At 38.2% G+C, this 14817-nt stretch overlaps 1 non-coding gene across 1 annotated transcript; it reads right to left on the bottom strand.

Annotated features, from left to right (window-relative positions):
• Positions 1–671: 671 nt before the first annotated feature.
• Positions 672–745, bottom strand: trnak-cuu (transfer RNA lysine (anticodon CUU)). The gene has a single exon. It is a non-coding gene; the product is annotated as a tRNA-Lys (tRNA).
• Positions 746–14817: the final 14072 nt, after the last annotated feature.

The following is a 14817-nucleotide window of genomic DNA, read 5'->3' as shown; positions in this document are numbered from 1 at the left end:
TCATTGGTTAGGGATTCAATCTCTTGCAGTTTTCCATTCTAGTTTAGCTATATAATCTAGACAAATTGATGGGTTTAATATATATATAATATTCTGATCAGCCGTTGATGTTTGCTTGGTGTGTGTGAACTCTATGGAATGTATTTGCTCTGAAGTATCCTTTAATAAGGAGTCTTTTAAGCTAAGACTTTGATCTGCATGCTGGTGCTCAATTCCGAATCGCAAAAGCTCCATAGCCCAACGTGGGGCTCGAAACCACGACCCTGAGATTAAGAGTGTCATGCTCTATCGAACTGATCTGGCGCTTCTTCCAAATAACTTCCCATCATAATAGAAATATTAGATTGCAAGAAATATGTTTCATGAGAAGTAAAACCCTCTTGTATGAAAACAACCTAGGTCTGAGATAATGATGAGATTACAGAATAAGTTTTACTTTTAAAGTTTTCAGCACAAGTTCCGTGAACAAAAACACCCTGAACCATGTTGTCCAATTCTTTCGCAAGAAGATCAAACCAACGCTTGTCATTGGTTAGGGATTCAATTTCTTGCAGTTTGTGTGTGAACTCTATGGAATGTATTTGCTCTGAAGTATCCTTTAATAAGGAGTCTTTTAAGCTAAGACTTTGATCTGCATGCTGGTGCTCAATTCCGAATCTCAAAAGGTCTATAGCCCAACGTGGGGCTCGAACCCACGACCCTGAGATTAAGAGTCTCATGCTCTACCGAACTGAGCTAGCCGGGCTTCTTCCTTATAACTTCCCATCACAATAGAAATGTTAGAATGCAAGAAATATGTTTCATGAGAAGTAAAACCCTTTACCTTTAATGTTTTCAGCACAAGTTCCGTGAACAAAAACACCATGAACCATGTTGTCCAATTCTTTCGCAAGAAGATCAAACACACGCTTGTCATTGGTTTGGGATTCAATCTCTTGCAGTTTTCCATTCTAGTTTAGCTATATAATCTAGACAAATTGATGGGTTTAATATATATATAATATTCTGATCAGCCGTTGATGTTTGCGAACTCTATGGAATGTATTTGCTCTGAAGTATCCTTTAATAAGGAGTCTTTTAAGATAGACTTTGATCTGCATGCTGGTGCTCAATTCCTAACCTTAAAATCTCCATAGCCCAACGTGGGGCTCGAACCCATGACCCTGAGATTAAGAGTGTCATGCTCTACCGAACTGATTTGGCGCTTCTTCCAAATAACTTCCCATCACAATAGAAATGTTAGAATGCAAGAAATATGTTTCATGAGAAGTAATACCCTCTTGTATGAAAACAACCTAGGTCTGAGATAATGATCAGATTACAGAATAAGTTTTACCTTTAATGTTTTCAGCACAAGTTCCGTGAACAAAAACACCCTGAACCATGTTGTCCAATTCTTTCGCAAGAAGACCAAACCAACGCTTGTCGTTGGTTAGGGATTCAATCTCTTGCAGTTTTCCATTCTAGTTAAGCTAGATAATCTAGACAAATTGATGGGTTCAGTATATATATAATTTTCTGATCAGACATTGATGTTTGCTTGGTGTGTGTGAACTCTATGGAATGTATTTGCTCTGAAGTATCCTTTAATAAGGAGTCTTTTAAGCTAAGACTTTCATCTGCATGCTGGTGCTCAATTCCTAACCTTAAAATCTCCATAGCCCAACGTGGGGCTCGAACCCACGACCCTGAGATTAAGAGTGTCATGCTCTACCGAACTGATCTGGCGCTTCTTCCAAATAACTTCCCATCATAATAGAAATGTTAGAATGCAAGAAATATGTTTCATGAGAAGTAAAACCCTCTTGTATGAAAACAACCTAGGTCTGAGATAATGATGAGATTACAGAATAAGTTTTACTTTTAAAGTTTTCAGCACAAGTTCCGTGAACAAAAACACCCTGAACCATGTTGTCCAATTCTTTCGCAAGAAGATCAAACCAACGCTTGTCATTGGTTAGGGATTCAATCTCTTGCAGTTTGTGTGTGAACTCTATGGAATGTATTTGCTCTGAAGTATCCTTTAATAAGGAGTCTTTTAAGATAAGACTTTGATCTGCATGCTGGTGCTCAATTCCGAATCTCAAAAGGTCCATAGCCCAACGTGGGGCTCGAACCCACTAAACTGAGAATAAGAGTCTCATGCTCTACCGAACTGAGCTAGCCGGGCTTCTTCCTTGTAACTTCCCATCACAATAGAAATGTTAGAATGCAAGAAATATGTTTCATGAGAAGTAAAACCCTTTACCTTTAATGTTTTCAGCACAAGTTCCGTGAACAAAAACACCATGAACCATGTTGTCCAATTCTTTCGCAAGAAGATCAAACACACGCTTGTCATTGGTTTGGGATTCAATCTCTTGCAGTTTTCCATTCTAGTTTAGCTATATAATCTAGACAAATTGATGGGTTTAATATATATATAATATTCTGATCAGCCGTTGATGTTTGCGAACTCTATGGAATGTATTTGCTCTGAAGTATCCTTTAATAAGGAGTCTTTTAAGATAGACTTTGATCTGCATGCTGGTGCTCAATTCCTAACCTTAAAATCTCCATAGCCCAACGTGGGGCTCGAACCCATGACCCTGAGATTAAGAGTGTCATGCTCTACCGAACTGATCTGGCGCTTCTTCCAAATAACTTCCCATCACAATAGAAATGTTAGAATGCAAGAAATATGTTTCATGAGAAGTAAAACCCTCTTGTATGAAAACAACCTAGGTCTGAGATAATGATGAGATTACAGAATAAGTTTTACTTTTAAAGTTTTCAGCACAAGTTCCGTGAACAAAAACACCCTGAACCATGTTGTCCAATTCTTTCGCAAGAAGATCAAACCAACGCTTGTCATTGGTTAGGGATTCAATCTCTTGCAGTTTGTGTGTGAACTCTATGGAATGTATTTGCTCTGAAGTATCCTTTAATATGGAGTCTTTTAAGATAGACTTTGATCTGCATGCTGGTGCTCAATTCCTAACCTTAAAATCTCCATAGCCCAACGTGGGGCTCGAACCCATGACCCTGAGATTAAGAGTGTCATGCTCTACCGAACTGATCTGGCGCTTCTTCCAAATAACTTCCCATCACAATAGAAATGTTAGAATGCAAGAAATATGTTTCATGAGAAGTAATACCCTCTTGTATGAAAACAACCTAGGTCTGAGATAATGATGAGATTACAGAATAAGTTTTACTTTTAAAGTTTTCAGCACAAGTTCCGTGAACAAAAACACCCTGAACCATGTTGTCCAATTCTTTCGCAAGAAGATCAAACACACGCTTGTCATTGGTTTGGGATTCAATCTCTTGCAGTTTTCCATTCTAGTTTAGCTTTATAATCTAGACAAATTGATGGGTTCAATATATATATAATATTCTGATCAGCCGTTGATGTTTGCGAACTCTATGGAATGTATTTGCTCTGAAGTATCCTTTAATAAGGAGTCCTTTAAGCTAAGACTTTGATCTGCATGCTGGTGCTCAATTCCGAATCTCAAAAGATTCATAGCCCAACGTGGGGCTCGAACCCACAACCCTGAGATTAAGAGTCTCATGCTCTACCGAACTGAGCTAGCCGGACATCTTCCTTATAACTTCCCAACACAATAGAAATGTTAGAATGCAAGAAATATGTTTCATGAGAAGTAATACCCTCTTGTATGAAAACAACCTAGGTCTGAGATAATGATCAGATTACAGAATACATTTTACCTTTAATGTTTTTGAGCACAAGTTCCATGAACAAAAACCACCTGAACCATGTTGTCCAATTATTTCGCAAGAAGATCAAACCAATGCTTGTCATTGTTTAGGGATTCAATCTCTTGCAGTTTTCCATTCTAGTTAAGCTAGATAATCTAGACAAATTGATGGGTTCAATATATATATAATTTTCTGATCAGCCGTTGATGTTTGCTTGGTGTGTGTGAACACTATGGAATGTATTTTCTCTGAAGTATTCTTTAATAAGGAGTCTTTTAAGCTAAGACTTTCATCTGCATGCTGGTGCTCAATTCCTAACCTTAAAATCTCCGTAGCCCAACATGGGGCTCGAACCCACGACCCTGAGATTAAGAGTGTCATGCTCTACCGAACTGAGCTGGCTCTTCTTGCAAATAACTTCCCATGATAATAGAAATGTTAGAATGCAAGAAATATGTTTCATGAGAAGTAAAACCCTCTTGTATGAAAACAGGCGGTTTAGTTCCGTGAACAAAAACCGCCTGGACAATGTTGTCCAATTCTTTCGCAAGAAGATCAAACACACGCTTGTCATTGGTTTGGGATTCAATATCTTGCAGTTTTCCAGTCTAGTTTAGCTTTATAATCTAGACATATTGATGGGTTTAATATATATATAATATTCTGATCAGCCGTTGATGTTTGCGAACTCTATGGAATGTATTTGCTCTGAAGTATCCTTTAATAAGGAGTCCTTTAAGCTAAGACTTTGATCTGCATTCTGGTGCTCAATTCCGAATCTGAAAAGGTCCATAGCCCAACGTGGGGCTCGAACCCACGACCCTGAGATTAAGAGTCTCATGCTCTACCGCACTGAGCTAGCCGGGCTTCTTCCTTATAACTTCCCATCACAATAGAAATGTTAGAATGCAAGAAATATGTTTCATGAGAAGTAAAACCCTTTACCTTTAATGTTTTCAGCACAAGTTCCGTGAACAAAAACACCCTGAACCATGTTGTCCAATTCTTTCGCAAGAAGATCAAACACACGCTTGTCATTGGTTTGGGATTCAATCTCTTGCAGTTTTCCATTCTAGTTTAGCTTTATAATCTAGACAAATTGATGGGTTTAATATATATATAATATTCTGATCAGCCGTTGATGTTTGCGAACTCTATGGAATGTATTTGCTCTGAAGTATCCTTTACTAAGGAGTCCTTTAAGCTAAGACTTTGATCTGCATGCTGTTGCTCAATTCTGAATCTCAAAAGCTTCATAGCCCAACGTGGGGCTCGAACCCACGACCCTGAGATTAAGAGTCTCATGCTCTACCGAACTGAGCTAGCCGGACATCTTCCTTATAACTTCCCAACACAATAGAAATGTTAGAATGCAAGAAATATGTTTCATGAGAAGTAAAACCCTCTTGTATGAAAACAACCTAGGTCTGAGATAATGATCAGATTACAGAATACATTTTACCTTTAATGTTTTTGAGCACAAGTTCCATGAACAAAAACAACCTGAACCATGTTGTCCAATTATTTCGCAAGAAGATCAAACCAATGCTTGTCATTGGTTAGGGATTCAATCTCTTGCAGTTTTCCATTCTAGTTAAGCTAGATAATCTAGACAAATTGATGGGTTCAATATATATATAATTTTCTGATCAGACATTGATGTTTGCTTGGTGTGTGTGAACTCTATGGAATGTATTTGCTCTGAAGTATCCTTTAATAAGGAGTCTTTTAAGCTAAGACTTTCATCTGCATGCTGGTGCTCAATTCCGCATCTCAAAAGCTCCATAGCCCAACGTGGGGCTCGAACCCACGACCCTGAGATTAAGAGTGTCATGCTCTACCGAACTGATCTGGCGCTTCTTCCAAATAACTTCCCATCACAATAGAAATGTTAGAATGCAAGAAATATGTTTCATGAGAAGTAAAACCCTCTTGTATGAAAACAACCTAGGTCTGAGATAATGATGAGATTACAGAATAAGTTTTACTTTTAAAGTTTTCAGCACAAGTTCCGTGAACAAAAACACCCTGAACCATGTTGTCCAATTCTTTCGCAAGAAGATCAAACACACGCTTGTCATTGGTTTGGGATTCAATCTCTTGCAGTTTTCCATTCTAGTTTAGCTATATAATCTAGACAAATTGATGGGTTTAATATATATATAATATTCTGATCAGCTGTTGATGTTTGCGAACTCTATGGAATGTATTTGCTCTTAAGTATCCTTTAATAAGGAGTCTTTTAAGATAGACTTTGATCTGCATGCTGGTGCTCAATTCCTAACCTTAAAATCTCCATAGCCCAACGTGGGGCTCGAACCCACGACCCTGAGATTAAAAATGTCATGCTCTATCGAACTGAGCTGGCGCTTCTTCCAAATAACTTCCCATCACAATAGAAATGTTAGAATGCAAGAAATATGTTTCATGAGAAGTAATACCCTCTTGTATGAAAACAACCTAGGTCTGAGATAATGATCAGATTACAGAATAAGTTTTACCTTTAATGTTTTCAGCACAAGTTCCGTGAACAAAAACACCCTGAACCATGTTGTCCAATTCTTTCGCAAGAAGACCAAACCAACGCTTGTCATTGGTTAGGGATTCAATCTCTTGCAGTTTTCCATTCTAGTTAAGCTAGATAATCTAGACAAATTGATGGGTTCAGTATATATATAATTTTCTGATCAGACTTTGATGTTTGCTTGGTGTGTGTGAACTCTATGGAATGTATTTGCTCTGAAGTATCCTTTAATAAGGAGTCTTTTAAGCTAAGACTTTCATCTGCATGCTGGTGCTCAATTCCTAACCTTAAAATCTCCATAGGCCAACGTGGGGCTCGAACCCACGACCCTGAGATTAAGAGTGTCATGCTCTACCGAACTGATCTGGCGCTTCTTCCAAATAACTTCCCATCACAATAGAAATGTTAGAATGCAAGAAATATGTTTCATGAGAAGTAAAACCCTCTTGTATGAAAACAACCTAGGTCTGAGATAATGATGAGATTACAGAATAAGTTTTACTTTTAAAGTTTTCAGCACAAGTTCCGTGAACAAAAACACCCTGAACCATGTTGTCCAATTCTTTCGCAAGAAGATCAAACACACGCTTGTCATTGGTTAGGGATTCAATCTCTTGCAGTTTGTGTGTGAACTCTATGGAATGTATTTGCTCTGAAGTATCCTTTAATAAGGAGTCTTTTAAGATAAGACTTTGATCTGCATGCTGGTGCTCAATTCCGAATCTCAAAAGGTCCATAGCCCAACGTGGGGCTCGAACCCACTACGCTGAGATTAAGAGTCTCATGCTCTACCGAACTGAGCTAGCCGGGCTTCTTCCTTGTAACTTCCCATCACAATAGAAATGTTAGAATGCAAGAAATATGTTTCATGAGAAGTAAAACCCTTTACCTTTAATGTTTTCAGCACAAGTTCCGTGAACAAAAACACCCTGAACCATGTTGTCCAATTCTTTCGCAAGAAGATCAAACACACGCTTGTCATTGGTTTGGGATTCAATCTCTTGCAGTTTTCCATTCTAGTTTAGCTTTATAATCTAGACAAATTGATGGGTTTAATATATATATAATATTCTGATCAGCCGTTGATGTTTGCGAACTCTATGGAATGTATTTGCTCTGAAGTATCCTTTACTAAGGAGTCCTTTAAGCTAAGACTTTGATCTGCATGCTGTTGCTCAATTCTGAATCTCAAAAGCTTCATAGCCCAACGTGGGGCTCGAACCCACGACCCTGAGATTAAGAGTCTCATGCTCTACCGAACTGAGCTAGCCGGACATCTTCCTTATAACTTCCCAACACAATAGAAATGTTAGAATGCAAGAAATATGTTTCATGAGAAGTAAAACCCTCTTGTATGAAAACAACCTAGGTCTGAGATAATGATCAGATTACAGAATACATTTTACCTTTAATGTTTTTGAGCACAAGTTCCATGAACAAAAACAACCTGAACCATGTTGTCCAATTATTTCGCAAGAAGATCAAACCAATGCTTGTCATTGGTTAGGGATTCAATCTCTTGCAGTTTTCCATTCTAGTTAAGCTAGATAATCTAGACAAATTGATGGGTTCAATATATATATAATTTTCTGATCAGACATTGATGTTTGCTTGGTGTGTGTGAACTCTATGGAATGTATTTGCTCTGAAGTATCCTTTAATAAGGAGTCTTTTAAGCTAAGACTTTCATCTGCATGCTGGTGCTCAATTCCGCATCTCAAAAGCTCCATAGCCCAACGTGGGGCTCGAACCCACGACCCTGAGATTAAGAGTGTCATGCTCTACCGAACTGATCTGGCGCTTCTTCCAAATAACTTCCCATCACAATAGAAATGTTAGAATGCAAGAAATATGTTTCATGAGAAGTAAAACCCTCTTGTATGAAAACAACCTAGGTCTGAGATAATGATGAGATTACAGAATAAGTTTTACTTTTAAAGTTTTCAGCACAAGTTCCGTGAACAAAAACACCCTGAACCATGTTGTCCAATTCTTTCGCAAGAAGATCAAACACACGCTTGTCATTGGTTTGGGATTCAATCTCTTGCAGTTTTCCATTCTAGTTTAGCTATATAATCTAGACAAATTGATGGGTTTAATATATATATAATATTCTGATCAGCTGTTGATGTTTGCGAACTCTATGGAATGTATTTGCTCTTAAGTATCCTTTAATAAGGAGTCTTTTAAGATAGACTTTGATCTGCATGCTGGTGCTCAATTCCTAACCTTAAAATCTCCATAGCCCAACGTGGGGCTCGAACCCACGACCCTGAGATTAAAAATGTCATGCTCTATCGAACTGAGCTGGCGCTTCTTCCAAATAACTTCCCATCACAATAGAAATGTTAGAATGCAAGAAATATGTTTCATGAGAAGTAATACCCTCTTGTATGAAAACAACCTAGGTCTGAGATAATGATCAGATTACAGAATAAGTTTTACCTTTAATGTTTTCAGCACAAGTTCCGTGAACAAAAACACCCTGAACCATGTTGTCCAATTCTTTCGCAAGAAGACCAAACCAACGCTTGTCATTGGTTAGGGATTCAATCTCTTGCAGTTTTCCATTCTAGTTAAGCTAGATAATCTAGACAAATTGATGGGTTCAGTATATATATAATTTTCTGATCAGACTTTGATGTTTGCTTGGTGTGTGTGAACTCTATGGAATGTATTTGCTCTGAAGTATCCTTTAATAAGGAGTCTTTTAAGCTAAGACTTTCATCTGCATGCTGGTGCTCAATTCCTAACCTTAAAATCTCCATAGGCCAACGTGGGGCTCGAACCCACGACCCTGAGATTAAGAGTGTCATGCTCTACCGAACTGATCTGGCGCTTCTTCCAAATAACTTCCCATCACAATAGAAATGTTAGAATGCAAGAAATATGTTTCATGAGAAGTAAAACCCTCTTGTATGAAAACAACCTAGGTCTGAGATAATGATGAGATTACAGAATAAGTTTTACTTTTAAAGTTTTCAGCACAAGTTCCGTGAACAAAAACACCCTGAACCATGTTGTCCAATTCTTTCGCAAGAAGATCAAACACACGCTTGTCATTGGTTAGGGATTCAATCTCTTGCAGTTTGTGTGTGAACTCTATGGAATGTATTTGCTCTGAAGTATCCTTTAATAAGGAGTCTTTTAAGATAAGACTTTGATCTGCATGCTGGTGCTCAATTCCGAATCTCAAAAGGTCCATAGCCCAACGTGGGGCTCGAACCCACTACGCTGAGATTAAGAGTCTCATGCTCTACCGAACTGAGCTAGCCGGGCTTCTTCCTTGTAACTTCCCATCACAATAGAAATGTTAGAATGCAAGAAATATGTTTCATGAGAAGTAAAACCCTTTACCTTTAATGTTTTCAGCACAAGTTCCGTGAACAAAAACACCATGAACCATGTTGTCCAATTCTTTCGCAAGAAGATCAAACACACGCTTGTCATTGGTTTGGGATTCAATCTCTTGCAGTTTTCCATTCTAGTTTAGCTATATAATCTAGACAAATTGATGGGTTTAATATATATATAATATTCTGATCAGCCGTTGATGTTTGCGAACTCTATGGAATGTATTTGCTCTGAAGTATCCTTTAATAAGGAGTCTTTTAAGATAGACTTTGGTCTGCATGCTGGTGCTCAATTCCTAACCTTAAAATCTCCATAGCCCAACGTGGGGCTCGAACCCATGACCCTGAGATTAAGAGTGTCATACTCTACCGAACTGATCTGGCGCTTCTTCCAAATAACTTCCCATCACAATAGAAATGTTAGAATGCAAGAAATATGTTTCATGACAAGTAATACCCTCTTGTATGAAAACAACCTAGGTCTGAGATAATGATCAGATTACAGAATAAGTTTTACCTTTAATGTTTTCAGCACAAGTTCCGTGAACAAAAACACCCTGAACCATGTTGTCCAATTCTTTCGCAAGAAGACCAAACCAACGCTTGTCATTGGTTAGGGATTCAATCTCTTGCAGTTTTCCATTCTAGTTAAGCTAGATAATCTAGACAAATTGATGGGTTCAGTATATATATAATTTTCTGATCAGACATTGATGTTTGCTTGGTGTGTGTGAACTCTATGGAATGTATTTGCTCTGAAGTATCCTTTAATAAGGAGTCTTTTAAGCTAAGACTTTCATCTGCATGCTGGTGCTCAATTCCTAACCTTAAAATCTCCATAGCGCAACGTGGGGCTCGAACCCACGACCCTGAGATTAAGAGTGTCACGCTCTACCGAACTGATCTGGCGCTTCTTCCAAATAACTTCCCATCATAATAGAAATGTTAGAATGCAAGAAATATGTTTCATGGGAAGTAAAACCCTCTTGTATGAAAACAACCTAGGTCTGAGATAATGATGAGATTACAGAATAAGTTTTACTTTTAAAGTTTTCAGCACAAGTTCCGTGAACAAAAACACCCTGAACCATGTTGTCCAATTCTTTCGCAAGAAGACCAAACCAACGCTTGTCATTGGTTAGGGATTCAATCTCTTGCAGTTTTCCATTCTAGTTAAACTAGATAATCTAGACAAATTGATGGGTTCAGTATATATATAATTTTCTGATCAGACATTGATGTTTGCTTGGTGTGTGTGAACTCTATGGAATGTATTTGCTCTGAAGTATCCTTTAATAAGGAGTCTTTTAAGCTAAGACTTTCATCTGCATGCTGGTGCTCAATTCCTAACCTTAAAATCTCCATAGGCCAACGTGGGGCTCGAACCCACGACCCTGAGATTAAGAGTGTCATGCTCTACCGAACTGATCTGGTGCTTCTTCCAAATAGCTTCCCATCACAATAGAAATGTTAGAATGCAAGAAATATGTTTCATGAGAAGTAAAACCCTCTTGTATGAAAACAACCTAGGTCTGAGATAATGATGAGATTACAGAATAAGTTTTACTTTTAAAGTTTTCAGCACAAGTTCCGTGAACAAAAACACCCTGAACCATGTTGTCCAATTCTTTCGCAAGAAGATCAAACACACGCTTGTCATTGGTTAGGGATTCAATCTCTTGCAGTTTTCCATTCTAGTTAAGCTAGATAATCTAGACAAATTGATGGGTTCAGTATATATATAATTTTCTGATCAGACATTGATGTTTGCTTGGTGTGTGTGAACTCTATGGAATGTATTTGCTCTGAAGTATCCTTTAATAAGGAGTCTTTTAAGCTAAGACTTTCATCTGCATGCTGGTGCTCAATTCCTAACCTTAAAATCTCCATAGGCCAACGTGGGGCTCGAACCCACGACCCTGAGATTAAGAGTGTCACGCTCTACCGAACTGATCTGGCGCTTCTTCCAAATAACTTCCCATCATAATAGAAATGTTAGAATGCAAGAAATATGTTTCATGGGAAGTAAAACCCTCTTGTATGAAAACAACCTAGGTCTGAGATAATGATGAGATTACAGAATAAGTTTTACTTTTAAAGTTTTCAGCACAAGTTCCGTGAACAAAAACACCCTGAACCATGTTGTCCAATTCTTTCGCAAGAAGATCAAACCAACGCTTGTCATTGGTTAGGGATTCAATCTCTTGCAGTTTGTGTGTGAACTCTATGGAATGTATTTGCTCTGAAGTATCCTTTAATAAGGAGTCTTTTAAGATAAGACTTTGATCTGCATGCTGGTGCTCAATTCCGAATCTCAAAAGGTCCATAGCCCAACGTGGGGCTCGAACCCACTACGCTGAGATTAAGAGTCTCATGCTCTACCGAACTGAGCTAGCCGGGCTTCTTCCTTGTAACTTCCCATCACAATAGAAATGTTAGAATGCAAGAAATATGTTTCATGAGAAGTAAAACCCTTTACCTTTAATGTTTTCAGCACAAGTTCCGTGAACAAAAACACCATGAACCATGTTGTCCAATTCTTTCGCAAGAAGATCAAACACACGCTTGTCATTGGTTTGGGATTCAATCTCTTGCAGTTTTCCATTCTAGTTTAGCTTTATAATCTAGACAAATTGATGGGTTCAATATATATATAATATTCTGATCAGCCGTTGATGTTTGCGAACTCTATGGAATGTATTTGCTCTGAAGTATCCTTTAATAAGGAGTCCTTTAAGCTAAGACTTTGATCTGCATGCTGGTGCTCAATTCCGAATCTCAAAAGATTCATAGCCCAACGTGGGGCTCGAACCCACTACGCTGAGATTAAGAGTCTCATGCTCTACCGAACTGAGCTAGCCGGGCTTCTTCCTTGTAACTTCCCATCACAATAGAAATGTTAGAATGCAAGAAATATGTTTCATGAGAAGTAAAACCCTTTACCTTTAATGTTTTCAGCACAAGTTCCGTGAACAAAAACACCATGAACCATGTTGTCCAATTCTTTCGCAAGAAGATCAAACACACGCTTGTCATTGGTTTGGGATTCAATCTCTTGCAGTTTTCCATTCTAGTTTAGCTATATAATCTAGACAAATTGATGGGTTTAATATATATATAATATTCTGATCAGCCGTTGATGTTTGCGAACTCTATGGAATGTATTTGCTCTGAAGTATCCTTTAATAAGGAGTCTTTTAAGATAGACTTTGGTCTGCATGCTGGTGCTCAATTCCTAACCTTAAAATCTCCATAGCCCAACGTGGGGCTCGAACCCATGACCCTGAGATTAAGAGTGTCATACTCTACCGAACTGATCTGGCGCTTCTTCCAAATAACTTCCCATCACAATAGAAATGTTAGAATGCAAGAAATATGTTTCATGACAAGTAATACCCTCTTGTATGAAAACAACCTAGGTCTGAGATAATGATCAGATTACAGAATAAGTTTTACCTTTAATGTTTTCAGCACAAGTTCCGTGAACAAAAACACCCTGAACCATGTTGTCCAATTCTTTCGCAAGAAGACCAAACCAACGCTTGTCATTGGTTAGGGATTCAATCTCTTGCAGTTTTCCATTCTAGTTAAGCTAGATAATCTAGACAAATTGATGGGTTCAGTATATATATAATTTTCTGATCAGACATTGATGTTTGCTTGGTGTGTGTGAACTCTATGGAATGTATTTGCTCTGAAGTATCCTTTAATAAGGAGTCTTTTAAGCTAAGACTTTCATCTGCATGCTGGTGCTCAATTCCTAACCTTAAAATCTCCATAGCGCAACGTGGGGCTCGAACCCACGACCCTGAGATTAAGAGTGTCACGCTCTACCGAACTGATCTGGCGCTTCTTCCAAATAACTTCCCATCATAATAGAAATGTTAGAATGCAAGAAATATGTTTCATGGGAAGTAAAACCCTCTTGTATGAAAACAACCTAGGTCTGAGATAATGATGAGATTACAGAATAAGTTTTACTTTTAAAGTTTTCAGCACAAGTTCCGTGAACAAAAACACCCTGAACCATGTTGTCCAATTCTTTCGCAAGAAGATCAAACCAACGCTTGTCATTGGTTAGGGATTCAATCTCTTGCAGTTTGTGTGTGAACTCTATGGAATGTATTTGCTCTGAAGTATCCTTTAATAAGGAGTCTTTTAAGATAAGACTTTGATCTGCATGCTGGTGCTCAATTCCGAATCTCAAAAGGTCCATAGCCCAACGTGGGGCTCGAACCCACTACGCTGAGATTAAGAGTCTCATGCTCTACCGAACTGAGCTAGCCGGGCTTCTTCCTTGTAACTTCCCATCACAATAGAAATGTTAGAATGCAAGAAATATGTTTCATGAGAAGTAAAACCCTTTACCTTTAATGTTTTCAGCACAAGTTCCGTGAACAAAAACACCATGAACCATGTTGTCCAATTCTTTCGCAAGAAGATCAAACACACGCTTGTCATTGGTTTGGGATTCAATCTCTTGCAGTTTTCCATTCTAGTTTAGCTATATAATCTAGACAAATTGATGGGTTTAATATATATATAATATTCTGATCAGCCGTTGATGTTTGCGAACTCTATGGAATGTATTTGCTCTGAAGTATCCTTTAATAAGGAGTCTTTTAAGCTAAGACTTTCATCTGCATGCTGGTGCTCAATTCCTAACCTTAAAATCTCCATAGGCCAACGTGGGGCTCGAACCCACGACCCTGAGATTAAGAGTGTCATGCTCTACCGAACTGATCTGGCGCTTCTTCCAAATAACTTCCCATCACAATAGAAATGTTAGAATGCAAGAAATATGTTTCATGAGAAGTAAAACCCTCTTGTATGAAAACAACCTAGGTCTGAGATAATGATGAGATTACAGAATAAGTTTTACTTTTAAAGTTTTCAGCACAAGTTCCGTGAACAAAAACACCCTGAACCATGTTGTCCAATTCTTTCGCAAGAAGATCAAACACACGCTTGTCATTGGTTAGGGATTCAATCTCTTGCAGTTTTCCATTCTAGTTAAGCTAGATAATCTAGACAAATTGATGGGTTCAGTATATATATAATTTTCTGATCAGACATTGATGTTTGCTTGGTGTGTGTGAACTCTATGGAATGTATTTGCTCTGAAGTATCCTTTAATAAGGAGTCTTTTAAGCTAAGACTTTCATCTGCATGCTGGTGCTCAATTCCTAACCTTAAAATCTCCATAGGCCAACGTGGGGCTCGAACCCACGACCC

The sequence above is a fragment of the Platichthys flesus genome, chromosome 20 (genome assembly GCF_949316205.1).
Source record: "Platichthys flesus chromosome 20, fPlaFle2.1, whole genome shotgun sequence".
In the NCBI taxonomy this organism is placed as follows: Eukaryota; Metazoa; Chordata; class Actinopteri; order Pleuronectiformes; family Pleuronectidae; genus Platichthys; species Platichthys flesus.
The sequence above is the reverse complement of the archived record's forward strand: the minus strand, read 5'-3'. Positions and strand labels throughout refer to the sequence as shown.